This window comes from Lissotriton helveticus, chromosome 4_1 (genome assembly GCF_964261635.1).
Source record: "Lissotriton helveticus chromosome 4_1, aLisHel1.1, whole genome shotgun sequence".
NCBI classification, from domain to species: domain Eukaryota; kingdom Metazoa; phylum Chordata; class Amphibia; order Caudata; family Salamandridae; genus Lissotriton; species Lissotriton helveticus.
The window spans coordinates 1,429,533,650-1,429,549,919 of record NC_136063.1 but is presented as its reverse complement, the minus strand read 5'-3'; positions in this window follow the sequence as shown (position 1 = coordinate 1,429,549,919).

The window sequence follows — 16,270 nt, the reverse complement described above, 5'->3', positions numbered from 1 at the left end:
GAAGTGAAGCCGCCTGGACTCTCCCGACCCTGTCCCCGTCCCCGTGCCCGGGACGCATGGAGCCCGTCCTGGGCACTTTTCCATGCCTTCGGCCTGGAGCCCCCAGACACCCAGGGGAGGACCACCGTGAAAGCCATGGAGCCCGACCCGGGCACTCTGCCATACCGTCAGCCTGGATGGAGCCCCGGACGCCCGGGGGACGAATGCCCGGGACGCATGGAGCCCGTCCTGGGCACTTTTCCATGCCTTCGGCCTGGAGCGCCCCGACACCCAGGGGAGGACCACCCTGAAAACCATGGAGCCCGACCCGGGCACTCTGCCATGCTGTCAGCCTGGATGGAGCCCCGGACGCCCGGGGGACGAAGGCCCGGGACGCATGGAGCCCGTCCCAGGCACTCTGCCATGCCGTCGGCCTGGATGGAGCCCCGGACGCCCGGGGGACGACTGCCCAAGAGCCATGGAGCCCATCCCGGGCACTCTGCCATGCCGTCCAGACAAATTCGTACGGACTCCTAACCTTCCGACACGGATCGGAATCGAGCCCTTTCTGACCCAGCAGATTTCAGGTTGATTTGCTATATACTTTACGTACGATTTTATGGGGGCCGATTCCGATCCGGTACGTAAAAGCACATCCGACCGACATGTCGGACAACCACGTACACCCAGGGGATAGGACTGCCCGGGTCACATGGACCCCGTCCTGGGCACTCTGATCTGCCGCCGGCGCCGGGGATCGAACCGTGATCACCAGATGGGGATATCCCAAAAATCTGGCATGGATACGGCCCGCCAGGACAGGTTTGGGCACCCCTGTTGTACGGACTCCCAAGCCCGACAGATTCCTACGGACCTTCTGACACGGATCGGAATCGAACCCAGCAGATTTCGCGTTGACTGCCTCTATATCAGGGGTGCCCAAACCTGTCCTGGCGGGCCGTATCCATGCCAGATTTTTGGGATATCCCCATCTGGGGATCACGGTTCGATCCCCGGCACCGGCGGCAGATTAGCCCAGCACCAGGTGACTCTGGGAAATAGCTGGCGCCGCGGCTAGGGCGGCTGACTCCGGAATCTGGAGATTTTTTTATTTAAGGTTTTTGTAGAGCGCGTAGTAACCCTCGAGCATCCCAGAGATCAGGGTTCGATCCCCGGCACCGGCCGCAGATTAGCCCAGCACCACGTGACTCTGGGAAATAGCTGGCGCCGCGGCTAGGGAGGCTGACTCCGGAATCTGGAGATCACGGTTCGATCCCCGGCACCGGCGGCAGATTAGCCCAGCACCAGGTGACTCTGGGAAATAGCTGGCGCCGCGGCTAGGGCGGCTGACTCCGGAATCTGGACATTTTTTTATTTAAGGTTTTTGTAGAGCGCGTAGTAACCCTCGAGCATCCCAGAGATCAGGGTTCGATCCCCGGCACCGGCCGCAGATTAGCCCAGCACCATGTGACTCTGGGCAATAGCTTGCTTAATCTTCCCGACGGCCCCTAGCGCCTAGAGACCCTTACGGGTGATTGTGCGCCTTACAAATGTGGATTATTATTATTATTATTATTATTATTATTATTATTATTATTTGGGCCGATTCCGATCCGGTTCGTAAAAGCACATCTGCCCGAATCAGTCGGACAACCACGTACGCCCGGGAGAGGACTGCCCGGGACCCGTGGAGCCAGGGCCGGACTGGGAACTGAAAGCAGCCCTGGCAAATTTTGCCAGACCAGCCCCCATCCGGCGCGTAGCGAACCAGCCCCCGTCCAGCGCGTATCGAGTGAGCGTAGCGAGCGAGCCCGACGGCCACTAGGGGGGTTTGGGGGGGTTCTCCCCCCAAGAAAATTTTGAAAAACGACAGAACAAAATGGTGAATTTTACAGCACATTTTTCATTACATATTCAAATTGTATCAACTTTCAAAGCACAGTAAACAGTAGATGATGACCTTAAAGAACATCAGGTTACCCACCCAGTCATATGTATTCATAGGCATTCTTTCAGAGAGCACCAAAAATAGACACAAGTAGTGAATCAGAGAGAACAAAGTAAAAGTGAGACCAACCCCCACATGGTGTGTAGCGAGCAAGCGCTGTGAGCAATGACTAGGGGGAGTTTGGGGGGGTTGAACTTCTACCCCCCAAGAAAATTTGGGAGACAGAAAGGCCAAAACAAAGCATTGTTCAACACATTTTTCATTACATATTAGATTGTATTAACTTTTAAAGCATAGTAAATGATTACCTTATAGAGCACCAGGATACCCAATCATAAATCACAGACATTGCTACAGTGAACACTAAAAAATGAAATGTCAAGCATGTAACCTGAATTTAAATATAACCAATTTATTCTTCATATAAAATAGCATAAAGACATTTAAAAACACACTGAACTTCAAACAAGTGTGCAAAGGTTCAGAGTAAAAAGTGTACAAGACAATGTGCAAACATTCAATGATTTTTATATCCTGAGTTCTGTAAACAGTGCTTAAATAAAGGATCTCATGTAAAGTGCAACAGTGCACAACATTATGACTAGGTATATTGACATTGGAAACAGCTAGCATGACCTGCCTGTAGTAGCAAATCCTTAATATGATATTATATACTATAAAACATAACAACATACTTCTTCTCAAACAAGTGTTATATTCAATTGCACTTTGCATTCATTTGTGTCAAGAGGGTGTTTCGCAGATGAGATGTCGGAGCAAGTCCCCAAGCAACCACCCATGGGTTTTGATGTAAAGTCCTACCTACTAACAAAGACCTGGATTTAAAACAAAAGCTGACGCCTTCTTGAGGTTTTCCAAGAATGCATGTATGCTGTAAAGTATAGCATAAATACAGTTCAGTAAACATTTTAAAGTGTTCCTAAGCATAGGATTTTGTATTGGATGGATATTACTTGTTGTTTCAGTGCAAAGCCTATGCTAGACAGTAGACATAATGCTCACAGGCTTTCACTATGGTACAAAGGTGTGTGCGTGGTGTAAAGAAGGCTCAAAGAGAGCCAACGCAAGGAGGTCAACTCTGGTTATTGCACTGCATTGTTTGATATTTATAATTGGCCCTCAAAATGTTGACGGTAACGTGCAAAGGTCAAATCCTTTTCATGTCAAGAGTGCAACCATCAAAGAAAATATTTGAAAATCTAAAAATGATAGACAAGAGGGGTTTCAAGAGGGGTTTCAAGGTGGATGCAAACTGATAAATTTGAAACAAGACATCCCACACCTAATGCATGGGTCTTGGTTATATGTACACAGAAAGTATTGTGTCACGTCGTGTGCGTAGAGCTTGCTTTGCACAATTTCATTTCCTAAACAGGGAATCCTACAGATTCAGGCAGCTATAATGTGGTAAAGGATGGGAGTGGTGGTGTCCAAGACAGAGTAAGAGGCTTCTCTCCAGTGCAGTTTAAGAGATAGAATACTATAGTGCGGGAACATGTTTCAAGAGTAGACTGCACAATGTTGAGTGAACATATCTCTTGAAGAGAGTGTTTCCCAGGACATACTCTGAGAAACTCTATAGAAGCTAAAATCACAACAGAAGGAGAAACTGCATCATTGAACAGAGTCAGACTGAGGCATGGTGTGAAACAGAATAAGATGACAAGCAAAGAAGAGAGTTAAGAGACCACTCCATAGGACACGCTCAGAGATCGCACAGTACAGGCAGGGTGAAATCACAACCAACAAACTCCCTGGGTAGGTGTAAAAGAGAGTGACATTGCATACAATGCTGCCCAGGACTCTTTAAGGGGCACTACAGTGATGATCACAACACCCTTCGGGCCACTCTTGTCTTTTCAACAAAGTGCTAAGCGTTTTAGGCATTTTTTTAACACTGTTTCAACGTCATAACTTTACAGCATAAAAACTACATTCTGATAATCTTTATTGTACTTTCAATTAATTACCACTCACGTTGTCACACATTAAGCACTGTGATGTCATGTCACACAGGCCACCGAGGTCAGAAACTGGGGAAATGTCACTCATAAACACCTAGGAACTGAGGGTAGCGACTCTGGAAATGTCACACATAAGCATCTGATAACTAGCAGTAGCACCTAGGGCACAGAGGCCAGAAACTATTGAAACATCACACCCATGCAGTGTAACTCTTACTAATGATTACAATTATTCCCCTTAAACAGTTTGTGCAAGATCAGTTGTTCAAGGTACACATTTTCTGAATAGTGATGAGACTCCCTGCCCCCTCTACCCCAACCCCCAGGCGGATCCGCCAAGAGGTCTGAACACTCATGAAAAACAAATGAAGACATCTGCATAATACATTCATTGACAAAACATATTGTATAGAAACGCTGGGAGCACGAACAAGCACTAACTGCAGGAATAGGTCTGGCTATGTTTTTATGTGAGGAGGAGAGAGAGGGGAGGAGAGAGAGGGGAGAAGTTAGGGGGAGAGAGAGGGAGGCAGAAGAAGAGAAAGGGAGAAGTAGAGGGAGAAAAAGAGTAAGAGTGAGAGACGAAGGAGGGGAATGAGAAAGATTGGGAGAGGGATGGAAAGAGAGAGAGGGGCGAGAGAAAGAAAGTGAGAGAGAGAGAGAGAGAGAGAGAGAGAGATCAAACGGTTCCCTTTTCTGTCCGCATATGTCTTTTCTTCTACCTTTCATCTCTACACCCCCGACTGGCTCCGCTTCAGCCACCTATGGGGCAACATGCATTCCAGACACAAGGGTGCACTATTACCAGAAAACTAAAGGAATCGTAATCCCAGTGTTACAAGAGAAGAACATACCTCTAGCGGAAATAGATAAAGTGCGCAAAGAATGGGAACATTTAGTGCATGTTGGGGCTGTCTCTAGTTAAGCATATGGTGTACTTACATGTGGCTGCCCTAGTTTCGCTGCAGATGAGAGAGGGTAAGGTAGACACAAAGGGGAGATATCTACTGGGACGCTAGGCGGTCAGGAAATATATCTCATTAAATTGTATGTGCTGAATGTAGATGCTAGCCTTTTTCGTAATCAATTCTAGATTATACTGTTTTATATAGCAACAGTGGTGTAGGTGGCAAATACAAGTTTTGTTCTGGACAGGGGCTGGATTCCACCAAGAGACAGCGCTAAGCCAGGGGTGGCGAGTTCTTCGTAGCAGAATATGGATAAAATAAGTGTGATACACTTCTGGAGAACCGGTTAATATTTGTGAATAGATGGCACTCCTAATTACCTGGAATACATCATTATTACGTAGGACTTCATATTTAAATATGAAGAGTCTGCATATTAGGCCAAACTCCCTGCTGTCACATTCCAGACCAGAGGTATGGTAAAATCGGGCACAAGACAGAACTAAGATCCCAACATGGAGATTCCCTGTTCGGGACTTATTGAGGCACTTGTGGGACACCCCCGCGCCGCACGGCCACCAGCTGCTGCGTGTGCCCCTCTGTGCCTGACTGCCTCGCCGCCGGCCTCGCGGCCGCCTTGCGTCTCCCTTTGCGCGCTGCTCCAGCTGTCTTGCCGTAATTTGTGCTTGTTTTTGCCAGAAGCCTGTGCTTGTTTTTGCCGTAGTTTGTGCTTGTTTTACCATAAGTTTGTGCTTGTTTTTGCCGTAATTTCTGCCTGTTTTGCCGCAATTTGTGCTTGTTTTCTGTGACTTTTCATTTTTCTGTGCTAACGTTCCCTCTCCCCCTGTCTTCGATCTGTTCCCCCCCATCTGTGCCAGTAGTAGTATTATTGTTGTCTACCCTTTTTCCCGCCGCCCTCGCCGCTCTCCCTCCTCGCTTCCCGCCACCGCCAGTTGCCCCGCCCCTTTCTCTTTTGTTCCCTCCCCGCTCCCGCCTCCCAGCTGCCCCGCCCACCCGCGCACTTGGCCTTGTATGGCGACCGTGCGACGCAGGTGAGTGTGACCCACTTGTGGGACACCCCCGCGCCGCACGGCCACCAGCTGCTGCGTGTGCCCCTCTGTGCCTGACTGCCTCGCCGCCGCCTTGCGTCTCCCTTTGCGCGCTGCTCCAGCTGTCTTGCCGTAATTTGTGCTTGTTTTTGCCAGAAGCCTGTGCTTGTTTTTGCCGTAGTTTGTGCTTGTTTTACCATAAGTTTGTGCTTGTTTTTGCCGTAATTTCTGCCTGTTTTGCCGCAATTTGTGCTTGTTTTCTGTGACTTTTCATTTTTCTGTGCTAACGTTCCCTCTCCCCCTGTCTTCGATCTGTTCCCCCCCCCATATGTGCCAGTAGTAGTATTATTGTTGTCTACCCTTTTTCCCGCCGCCCTCGCCTCTCTCCCTCCCCGCTTCCCGCCACCGCCAGTTGCCCCGCCCCTTTCTCTTTTGTTCCCTCCCCGCTCCCGCCTCCCAGCTGCCCCGCCCACCCGTGCACTTGGCCTTATATGGCGACCGTGCGAACGCGCAGCGTTGACGCGCAGCGGGCGCGCCGATTGTGCGCCGAAGGCGCGCCAAAGGTAAGCCCGTCTGCGCCCGTCCGCGCCTGGACCGCGCCCAGTGCCAGGACCCCTGGCCCCCACCGACGGAAGCCGACCCGACGAACCTACACCGCCGCCGATCTCATCGCACTCAACACCGGCCGCATCCCAGGATGTCATCGAGCCGCCCCGAAGCACACCCACGGACCCTTCAGCTGCCACGCCTGCAAGTTCACCTGCATCCGGACCTTCCCTGCACCCGCCAAGCCGAACACCAGCAGCAACCACCTCAAGTGCATCCTGCTCAACACCCGCTCCGTCCACAGACACGCCGCAGAACTCTGGAACCTCCTCGACACCACCGCCCCTGACGTTGCCTTCCTCACCGAGACCTGGATGAACGCCTCCTCAGCCCCCGACATCGCCATCGCCATCCCAGAGGGCTACAAGATCATCCGGAGGGACCGCACCGCCAACCTAACGGGAGGAGGCATTGCCATCATCCACAGAGACACCATCCGCATCACGACCAACACCAACGACACCCTAACCACCGCTGAACACCTGCACTTCCAGATCCACACCGACCCGAAGACCACCCTCAGAGGCACCCTGATCTACCGACCCCCGGGACCACGCACACGTTTCAGCGAGGACATCACCGACTTCGTCAGCCCGCATGCCCTCCCCTCCGCCGACTACATCCTCCTGGGGGACCTCAACTTCCACCTGGAGAACAACAGCGAGCGCAACACCATCAGCCTGCTCGACAACCTCGCCAACCTCGGACTCAAGCAACTGGTGACCTCCCCCACCCACCTCGCCGGACACACACTCGACGCCGTCTTCTCATCCAGCAAAGACGTCACCTTCAGCCACGCGACAGGACTCCACTGGACGGACCACAGCTGTGTCCACTTCACCTTCAAAAGAACGACGATCCACCACCACCAGCAACAGGTTGCCCGAAGAAGCTGGAACAAGATCACAGCCGACCAGCTCACCGCTTCCCTGAGCCAGCACCCGCCCGCCAGCTCAGCGAACCCCAGCCAGGCCGCCGACAACCTCACGATGTGGATCAACAACTGCGCAGACGAACTCGCCCCTCTGAGAACCCCACCCCGCGGACCCTGCAGCAGAAAAACACCATGGTTCACCGACGAACTCAAGAGCTCCAAGAAGAACTGTCGAGCCCTCGAGAAAGTCTGGAGAAGGGAACCAACTACGAACAACATGACCACCCTCAAGCACGCCACCCGGAAACACCACCAACTGATCCGCGCCACCAAGAAAAATACTTACAAGGACCGGCTGGACAACAACGCATACAACTGCAAGGAACTCTTCAACATCGTGAAAGAGCTCTCCAACCCCAACGCCGCTAACAACGACATCACCCCGTCGCAAGACCTCTGCAACTCCCTCGCGTCCTACTTCCACAACAAGATCGCGGACATACACAACAGCTTCAGCAACCAACCAACGGAAGCCACAACCGCAACAACGCCACCCACCACCACCCTCCGCACCTGGACTCCGATCAGCACCGAAGACACCATCCGCACAATGAACTCCATCCACTCCGGATCTCCGACCGACCCCTGCCCTCACCACGTCTTCAACAAGGCCGACGCTGTCATCGCACCCCACCTGCGGGACATCATCAACACCTCCTTCGACACCGCCACCTTCCCTGAGAGCTGGAAGCACGCCAAACTCAGTGCCCTTCTCAAGAAACCCACAGCAGACCCCACCGACCTCAAGAACTACCGTCCCATCTCGCTCCTCCCGTTCCCGGCCAAAGTCATCGAGAAGACCGTCAACAAACAACTGGCCGCCTTCCTCGAGACGAATGGATCCCTCGACCCCTTACAGTCTGGCTTCCGAGCGAACCACAGCACCGAGACCGCCCTCATCGCTGCCACCGATGACATACGAACTCTGATGGACAACGGAGAAACAGCGGCCCTCATCCTCCTGGACCTCTCCGCGGCCTTCGACACTGTCTGCCACCGCACCCTAGTACAGCGCCTCGGCAACATCGGAATCCAGGACAAGGCACTGGAATGGATCACCTCCTTCCTCGACGGCAGAACACAGAGAGTCCGTCTACCACCGTACAAGTCAGAGGCCACCGAAGTCATCTGCGGCGTACCCCAAGGATCCTCGCTGAGCCCAACCCTCTTCAACGTCTACATGAGCCCCCTCGCGACCATCGCATGCCAACACAACCTGAACATCATCTCCTACGCCGATGACACCCAGCTGATCCTCTCCCTGACCAACGACCCCGACGCCGCCAGAGCCAACCTGCACGAAGGGATGAGAGAGGTAGCCGAATGGATGTCGACCAGCCGCCTGAAACTGAACTCAGACAAGACGGAGGTCCTCATCCTGGGATCCTCGCCCTCCGCCTGGGACGACTCCTGGTGGCCCCCCGCCCTGGGCACCGCACCTAAACCGACGGACCACGCACGCAACCTGGGCTTCATCCTGGACTCCTCCCTCTCCATGACCAGACAAGTCAACGCCGTCTCCTCGTCATGCTTCAACATCCTGCGCATGCTACGGAAGATCTTCCGGTGGATCCCCACCGAGACGAGGAAGACGGTCACCCAGGCCCTCGTCACCAGCCGACTGGACTACGGCAACGCCCTCTACGCCGGAACCACCGCCAAGCTCCAGAAAAGACTCCAGCGGATCCAGAACGCCTCAGCAAGACTCATCCTCGACATCCCCCGACACAGCCACATCTCCGGACACTTGAGAGACCTGCACTGGCTCCCGGTCAACAAGAGAATCACCTTCCGCCTCCTCACCCACGCGCACAAAGCCCTCCACGACCAAGGCCCGAGCTACCTCAACAACCGGATCAACTTCTACACTCCCACGCGCCTCCTCAGATCAACAAGCCACGCCCTCGCCGCCGTCCCCCGCATCCGAAGAGCAACAACAGGAGGAAGGTCCTTCTCCTACCTGGCTGCCAAGACCTGGAACTCACTCCCGTCCGACCTGCGCATGACCCAAGACCACCTCTCCTTCAGGAAGAAGCTCAAGACCTGGCTGTTCGAGCAGTAACGGCACCCCCCCCCTCCCAGCGCCTTGAGACCCTACGGGTGAGTAGTGCGCTCTATAAATGTCTTGATTGATTGATTGATTGATTGAGAAGCTTGAAGGAGAATGCTAAATAATACAGCGCTAAGAAATAGGAGCTATTCAGAGTGATGATCTGAGGAGAGTGCATAGCCAAAAAGTACAGTAACAAACAATAACTATTACTGAACAAATAGAAATAAATTGCAGTTAAGAGAAGCAGCATCTACAATGCAACCGAAAAATGCTAGACTTGTTATATGTATGGGAAACACATGGGATACCCTTGACAAATTCACTATTGTACATATAGACAACCCAGCGACCATATGAATAGATCATGAACATATGAAATACCACAAAAGACCTGCACATTTGCTCAACGTTGCGTGAAAAACTTTGAAATCCACAATTGTCTCAACCTTATACAAACATATTTTGACTTGAACTTATGTAGGTTGTCTATTTACTTATAAATAGCTCAGGAATAGGTAGGGTTGCAGTGCACACAGTTCCTGACATTCTCCGGAAGTGATCAGCACATGTAACCTGTGGGCAGGGTAAAAGCCAAAAGGATAAACTCCATGACAAAGGTGGAGAAGAACACTGGAAGCTTGGCAGCTAGTAGGGAGAACTCTGAGCTGTTGCAGGGAAGAAACTACAAAACAGAAAACGACATAATGCAGTTTGTACAATGGCACTGGAGGCTCATTGCACCTCAAACATAAAGCTCCGAGCTGAAAACGTAGGACGTCGTTTAAAGTAGTCTGTGCCGATATTTATCGCACCGAATAAAAATCACTGCTGGGGAGCAACATTCAGATTGTTGTGCGGTGATTTTGATGCTTACTGCACCAAAATCTTCATGTCCCAGTAATCACTGGGCATTTTTCCCTGACACATTTCAGAAGGCTTTGACCTAACATAAGCATACTCTTCTTACGAAACTCAATTATTACATCGTTCTGATGAATAAAACAATAAATATATCTCCCAGTCTGCACAAAATGTGCCTACCCGTATCATGTGACAAGATGAACTTGTGCCAGTGAGCTCCGTTCCCCTATTTCATTGCAAATGCACTTCAGTTCACACACATGGGGAACCCATCTGACAGAGGCCGTGGGGCAAGTCTCACGTTTCCACCCCGGTTCAGAACAGTCTGGAGGCTCTACGTGATGACATAACTTGGTATACGTACTCTTTCACTTCAGCTGGTTCACACGTCTAGCGCGTATCAGTCATAATATTACCCGACATAAAAATTTTACTCAAGTTCAGTGTGTGCGTGGTCAGTGATGCATTCCTCTGAATGTGTAAAACTAAACGAGGGGCCATCAGAGCCTCTTTTTTACTGACCTTAAAAATTAACTTAAATACATCTTCTAGAAATTGAGCACCAACCTTGCACATATATGGTTAGAGTCATTAATGTAGTGATCCTGGCATGACATCAGTCCAGGATCAAAAGCAGAGCCGTAGTGAGTTACTTATTGCTGATGCTGAATAATGTGGCTCGAGACGGTGCAAGGTCGTGTGTACTTTGAATGTATTTCTCACAGGCCTGATTTTTCTGCGGGCAGTGCTTCCGTTTTTTTTAAGCTTACAGGCAGGCAGCTTGTGTGGGATTTTGTCTGCGAGTGAAATGCGAATCGAATGATCCGCTACTTGCATGCATTTCTAAGTGAAAGAAGCAAGCAGCATGACGTGACTTTGTACTTGATAAGTTATAACCTCTAGTCTTGGGCCGAAAGGTTATAACTTATCAGGTACATATTCACGTCGCGCGCTGCTTGCTTCTTTCAAGCTCGAGGCAGAAAAACGGACCACCCCACCACCAACAGCAGTCAGCAGGCCTGAGTGGGGCGAGTCCATTTTTCGCACTGTGGCAGACACTGGACACAGGGCGGTCGGTCGGGCTAGGCGCTAGCCACTGCCAGTAGAAAATTATGGTTGTGGTCGCTTGACTGCAGAAAGGATATTTGTATGTTAAGCACTCGTCCAGACCAGGGCCAGCCAGGCCTCAGGCCTGGTCACGCTTGCCCTGTTCTTGTCTCGCCGGACTCACTTCACTCACAGGCCTGTGACTGCTGTTGGTGGTGGGGCGGCACTCACGTGGCAGACAGTGGCAGTCTGGCAGACACTACACAGGGGCGGTCGGGCTTAGCTAGGGGCGCTACTAGCCACCACTGCCTTCTGCCTCAATAAGTGCATTAACCATCTGACCTATCCTATTATACACATATAGTGGAGAAGTGTGGCTCAATGGTTAGAGCGGCAGACCCTGATGCAGAGGTCTAGCCCGGGACCAGGGTTCAATTCCCCGCCTCGGTGAGTCTTGGGCTCAAAATTCCACGGACCAGATAATTCTCGCCTCGGTGCCTATTCCAATCATGGAGTCCCACTCTGCAACTCTGGGCAATAGCTTGCTTAATCTCCACAACGGCCCCCACAACGCTAAGGATGCCTGGCCTCCTCCTTGGGGATGCCCAGGAGCGGACACCTCACAGGGAAAGCCAGGATGGGTTACACAGCGGTATTCGTACAAGCGCCTTGAGACCCTTGCGGGTGAGTAGTGCGCTATACAAGTATCAATTTACATTTACATTTACTCAAACTTGCAGCATACACATAGATACAGTCCATGTGCTTCAACCCTCCAGGACATCCGATAATGTGGTCTGTTTGTGACCAATATAGCTAATCATGAACACCTTTACCGCTAGCATTTCTCCTTGTGAATTGACATGAGGGCAGAGTTTGTGAAAAAAAAGAATCCATATGTCCTTGGACACCATAGGCTGAGACTGCATCCACCTTTCAGGACTGGCTTTCCCGCTCTGTCGCCACCACCCCCTCCCCCCTACCCCCACCTCAGTTCCATTTCCAGTACTTAAGACCTAATGTTCCTACATTTACCGTTCAGGATATTTATTAAGAAACACACAATAATAATGACCATAATACAAAGTAGTTACATTAATTCAATCCAACTTAAATGGTTTATACCAAACACGAGCTTCTTAAAACACATCAGAACCTCCACACAGCAACACTTTGATGCCCCTTTAACTTCTGTCACAGCAATAACCATAACCAGAAACCCCTGTTTGCATATATCCTAGAGACTAATCTATAGTCACGCCGCGGCAGGACATCGTGTAATTGGCGGGAGGTTTTTAACCAGGCCTGGACAGGTTATAACTTCGGCAGCTTGCGAGTTGCGAGACGAGTGCGAACCTAATTGCACAGTTCTATTTCAAAGAAGCAAGCAAGGAGCGCTGACTATGTACCTGATGAGAAGTGATAACCTCTCGGGCCGGGAGGTTTTTAACCAGGCCTGGTCAGGTTATAACTTATCAGGGGTACATAGTCATGTCGCGGTCGCACTGCTTGCTTCTTACAGAGTCTGGGGGGGGGGGGGAGTGGAAAAACGGACTCACCTCAGGCCTGCTGAAAAGTGACTACTAGACATGGGGGGGGTCGGGCTAGGCGGCGCTAGCCTAAAATTATGTTATGTGGCCGCTTCAGCAATGATCAGTAAACCGGACATCCTACACTATGCACTGGCACACTAGGCACAGGACATCTTATTTTCCTTTCAGGAGAGTGCACCAATATTGTGTGTTTTTTCACAAACAAACCTCAATTCATTTAATGTATGCTTTTATTGGATCCGTTGGATTCAATAATTGTTTAACTGTACATTATCAACAGAATGCGTTGTTCCCAACAGGCTATGCAATTTCCCTTAATTTAAATGTTGGCTATGTACTCATAAGAGATACTCTTAAACTTATCCAGCAAGCATCGAACCAAGGTTTCTCAGAGGATGGGCAGCGAGGCCACTGCACAAAGCCCCACACTTCTCACTAAACTCTGCGCAGTTAAACAGTAGATTGTAAAACAAAATGCAAGCAATTTAGAGGTTACCCACCACAGGACAAAATGTTGCACTGTATACGGCTGGAATATTAATACAAGTGTAAGGTTTACTCAGATTACAAACGTCTATAGCCAGAAATGTTATGATAATATAAACAACTCCAGTACATTACTAATTGTTTTTTAATAGAGCACAGCTATATAATTCATACTCTTTTTATTATTCATTTATACTTTATCAATTGTTAATGTAAAAGTATCCCTCTGAACATTTGTTTCAGACTCAGAATTGTAAAAAAGATTTTGTGCATACCTCTGCAAATTTTTGTGAACCTCTGTGGGTGTATTTCATTGTGTGATGTAAACATTACGTAGATCAAATGTTCTAAAAACGCTAAAGTACAACAACATCTCTGAACTATTGTCGCCTTCCCGTGAAACAAGTTTCATGCCAGATTTACTGCAGGAGCAGCAGAACATGTAAGTATAGTATACGCATTGAAAACCCATTTAGCTAACAAGTGCATTATCCTTATCCTTGCATGAAGTTACAACCATATCATTCATGGAGTTGCGAGACGAGTGCGAACCTAATTGCACAGTTCTATTTCAAAGAAGCAAGCAAGCAGCGCTGACTATGTACCTGATGATAAGTTATAACCTCTCGGGCCGGGAGGTTTTTAACCAGGCCTGGTCAGGTTATAACTTATCAGGGGTACATTAGTCACGTCACGGTCGCGCTGCTTGCTTCTTACAGAGTCTGGGGGGGGGGGGCGGAAAAACGGACTCACTCACCTCAGGCCTGCTGAAAAGTGATTACTAGACACAGGGGGGTCGGGCTAGGCGGCGCTAGCCTACAATTATGTTATGTGGCCGCTTCAATCTGTACCGTCCGTCCGTGGCTCTGATGCTCTGTGCGCACTTCCACCTCGCTCTCGTCACTCCTGGCAGTCACGAGGGAATTACACCCCCACCCCCCACCCTGGAGGCGCGCAGACGCGGCAGAGGAGGAGACAGGGCATAATTCTGCGCACTGTGCGCACAGGCACCTCCTCCTCCGTCGTTTGGGGTTAGGTTGAACTCTGTCTTGCACATAACATTCAGCAATGCATGCACCGGTCAATCAGGCTTGCTGGCGCAGTGGCGTTACTGCTATTCTGCCTAGGATAATCATAGGAACTGCCTCCTGTAACTTGGAAGTCTCTCAGACTGAGATCAGTGATGTCCCTAAACTAAGTGAGTCAGAGTGACGCTGTTGTGGCTGGGCCGATTTTCAGTCTGACCGTCACAGGCTGTGACGGTCGGACTGAAAATCGGCCCCCAGCCACAAAACCGGCCCCCTTTTCGAAAACCGGCCCCCCACCCCCTCCAGCCGACCGGGGGATTGCCCGGTGGGCAGACTCACCAGTCCGGGCCTGCGTGGAGCCCGTCCTGGTCACTCTGACCTGCCATCGGCCTGGAGAAGGGAGCGCCGGACCCCCGGGGGGAGGACTGCCCGGGACCCGTGGAGCCCGTCCTGGGCACTCTGACCTGCCGTCGGCCCGGGGAAGGGAGCCCCGGACGCCCGGGGGGAGGACTGCCCGGGACCCATGGAGCCCGTCCTGGGCACTCTGACCTGCCGACGGCCCGGGGAAGGGAGCCCCGGACGCCCGGGGGAGGACTGCCCGGGACCCGTGGAACTCGTCCTGGGCACTCTGACATGCCGCTGACCCGGTGAAGGGAACCCCGGACGCCCGGGAACCGTGGAGCCCGTCCTGGGCACTCTGACAAGCCGTCGGACCGGGGAAGGGAGCCCCGGACGCCCGGGACCCGTGGAGCCTGTCCTGGGAACTCCGGCATGCCGTTGGCCCGGGGAAGGGAGTCCCAGATACCCGGGACCCGTGGAGCCCGTCATGGGCACTCTGACAAGCCGGTGTCCCGGGGAAGGGAGCCCCGGACGCCCGGGACTCGTGGAGCCCGTCCTGGGCACTCTGGCATGCCGTTGGCCTGGGGAAGGGAGCCCCGGACGCCCGGGGCCCGTGGAGCCCATCCTGGGCACTTTGACATGCCGTTGGCCTGGGGAAGGGAGCCCCGGACGCCCGGGGGGAGGACTGCCAGGGACCCGTGGAGCCCGTCCTGGGCACTTTGACCTGCCGTTGGCCTGGAGATGGAAGCCCCGGATGCCTGGGGGAGGACTGCCCGGGACCCATGGAGCCCGTCCCGGGTACTTTGCCATGCTGTTGGCCTCCTGGAGATGGGTGCCCCGGACCTCCGGGGGAGGACTGCCCGGGACGTATGGAGCCCGTCCCGGGCACTTTTGCATGCCGTCGGCAGGGATGGAGCCGCGGACGCCCGGGGGACGACTGCCCAAGAGCCATGGAGCCCGTCCTGGGCAATTTGACAAGCCGTTGGCCTGGAGGAAGGAAGCCCGGGTGGCCTAGGGAGGTGTTACCCAGGCATAGCCCATCTGGTCCCCCTAGCAGAGAACCACCAGCCTTGGAGAGGTGTCCGGGCGTACCCTGTCCCTAGTAATCCGGAGGGAAATTACCTGACTTTCTTGCAATCTGTGCACACGAGGTGACAGAGGGGACCCAAGGCGCAAAAGTACCCGACCTCCTGGAGCCCTCGCTGGGATCTGGGAGGCGAATGGCACCTCATCATGACTTCCAGGGCGACCAGATGGCCGAGGCGAGAGGGGCGACCAGATGGCCGGGACCAAAATGACGCCAATCTGCCTGCCCCGGAGCTGCAGGGCTCTGGGGCTGCAGGGTTCCGGGGGCTGCAGAGCTGCAGGTCTCTGGGGCTGCAGGGCTCCGGGGCTTCAGGCCTCCCCGGGCCCTGATGGACCCTCCGTCCCGGGCGCCTCCGACCCCCGGCCGGCTTGCAGGACAGAGGGGGGATTCCCGCACCACTGGGCCCT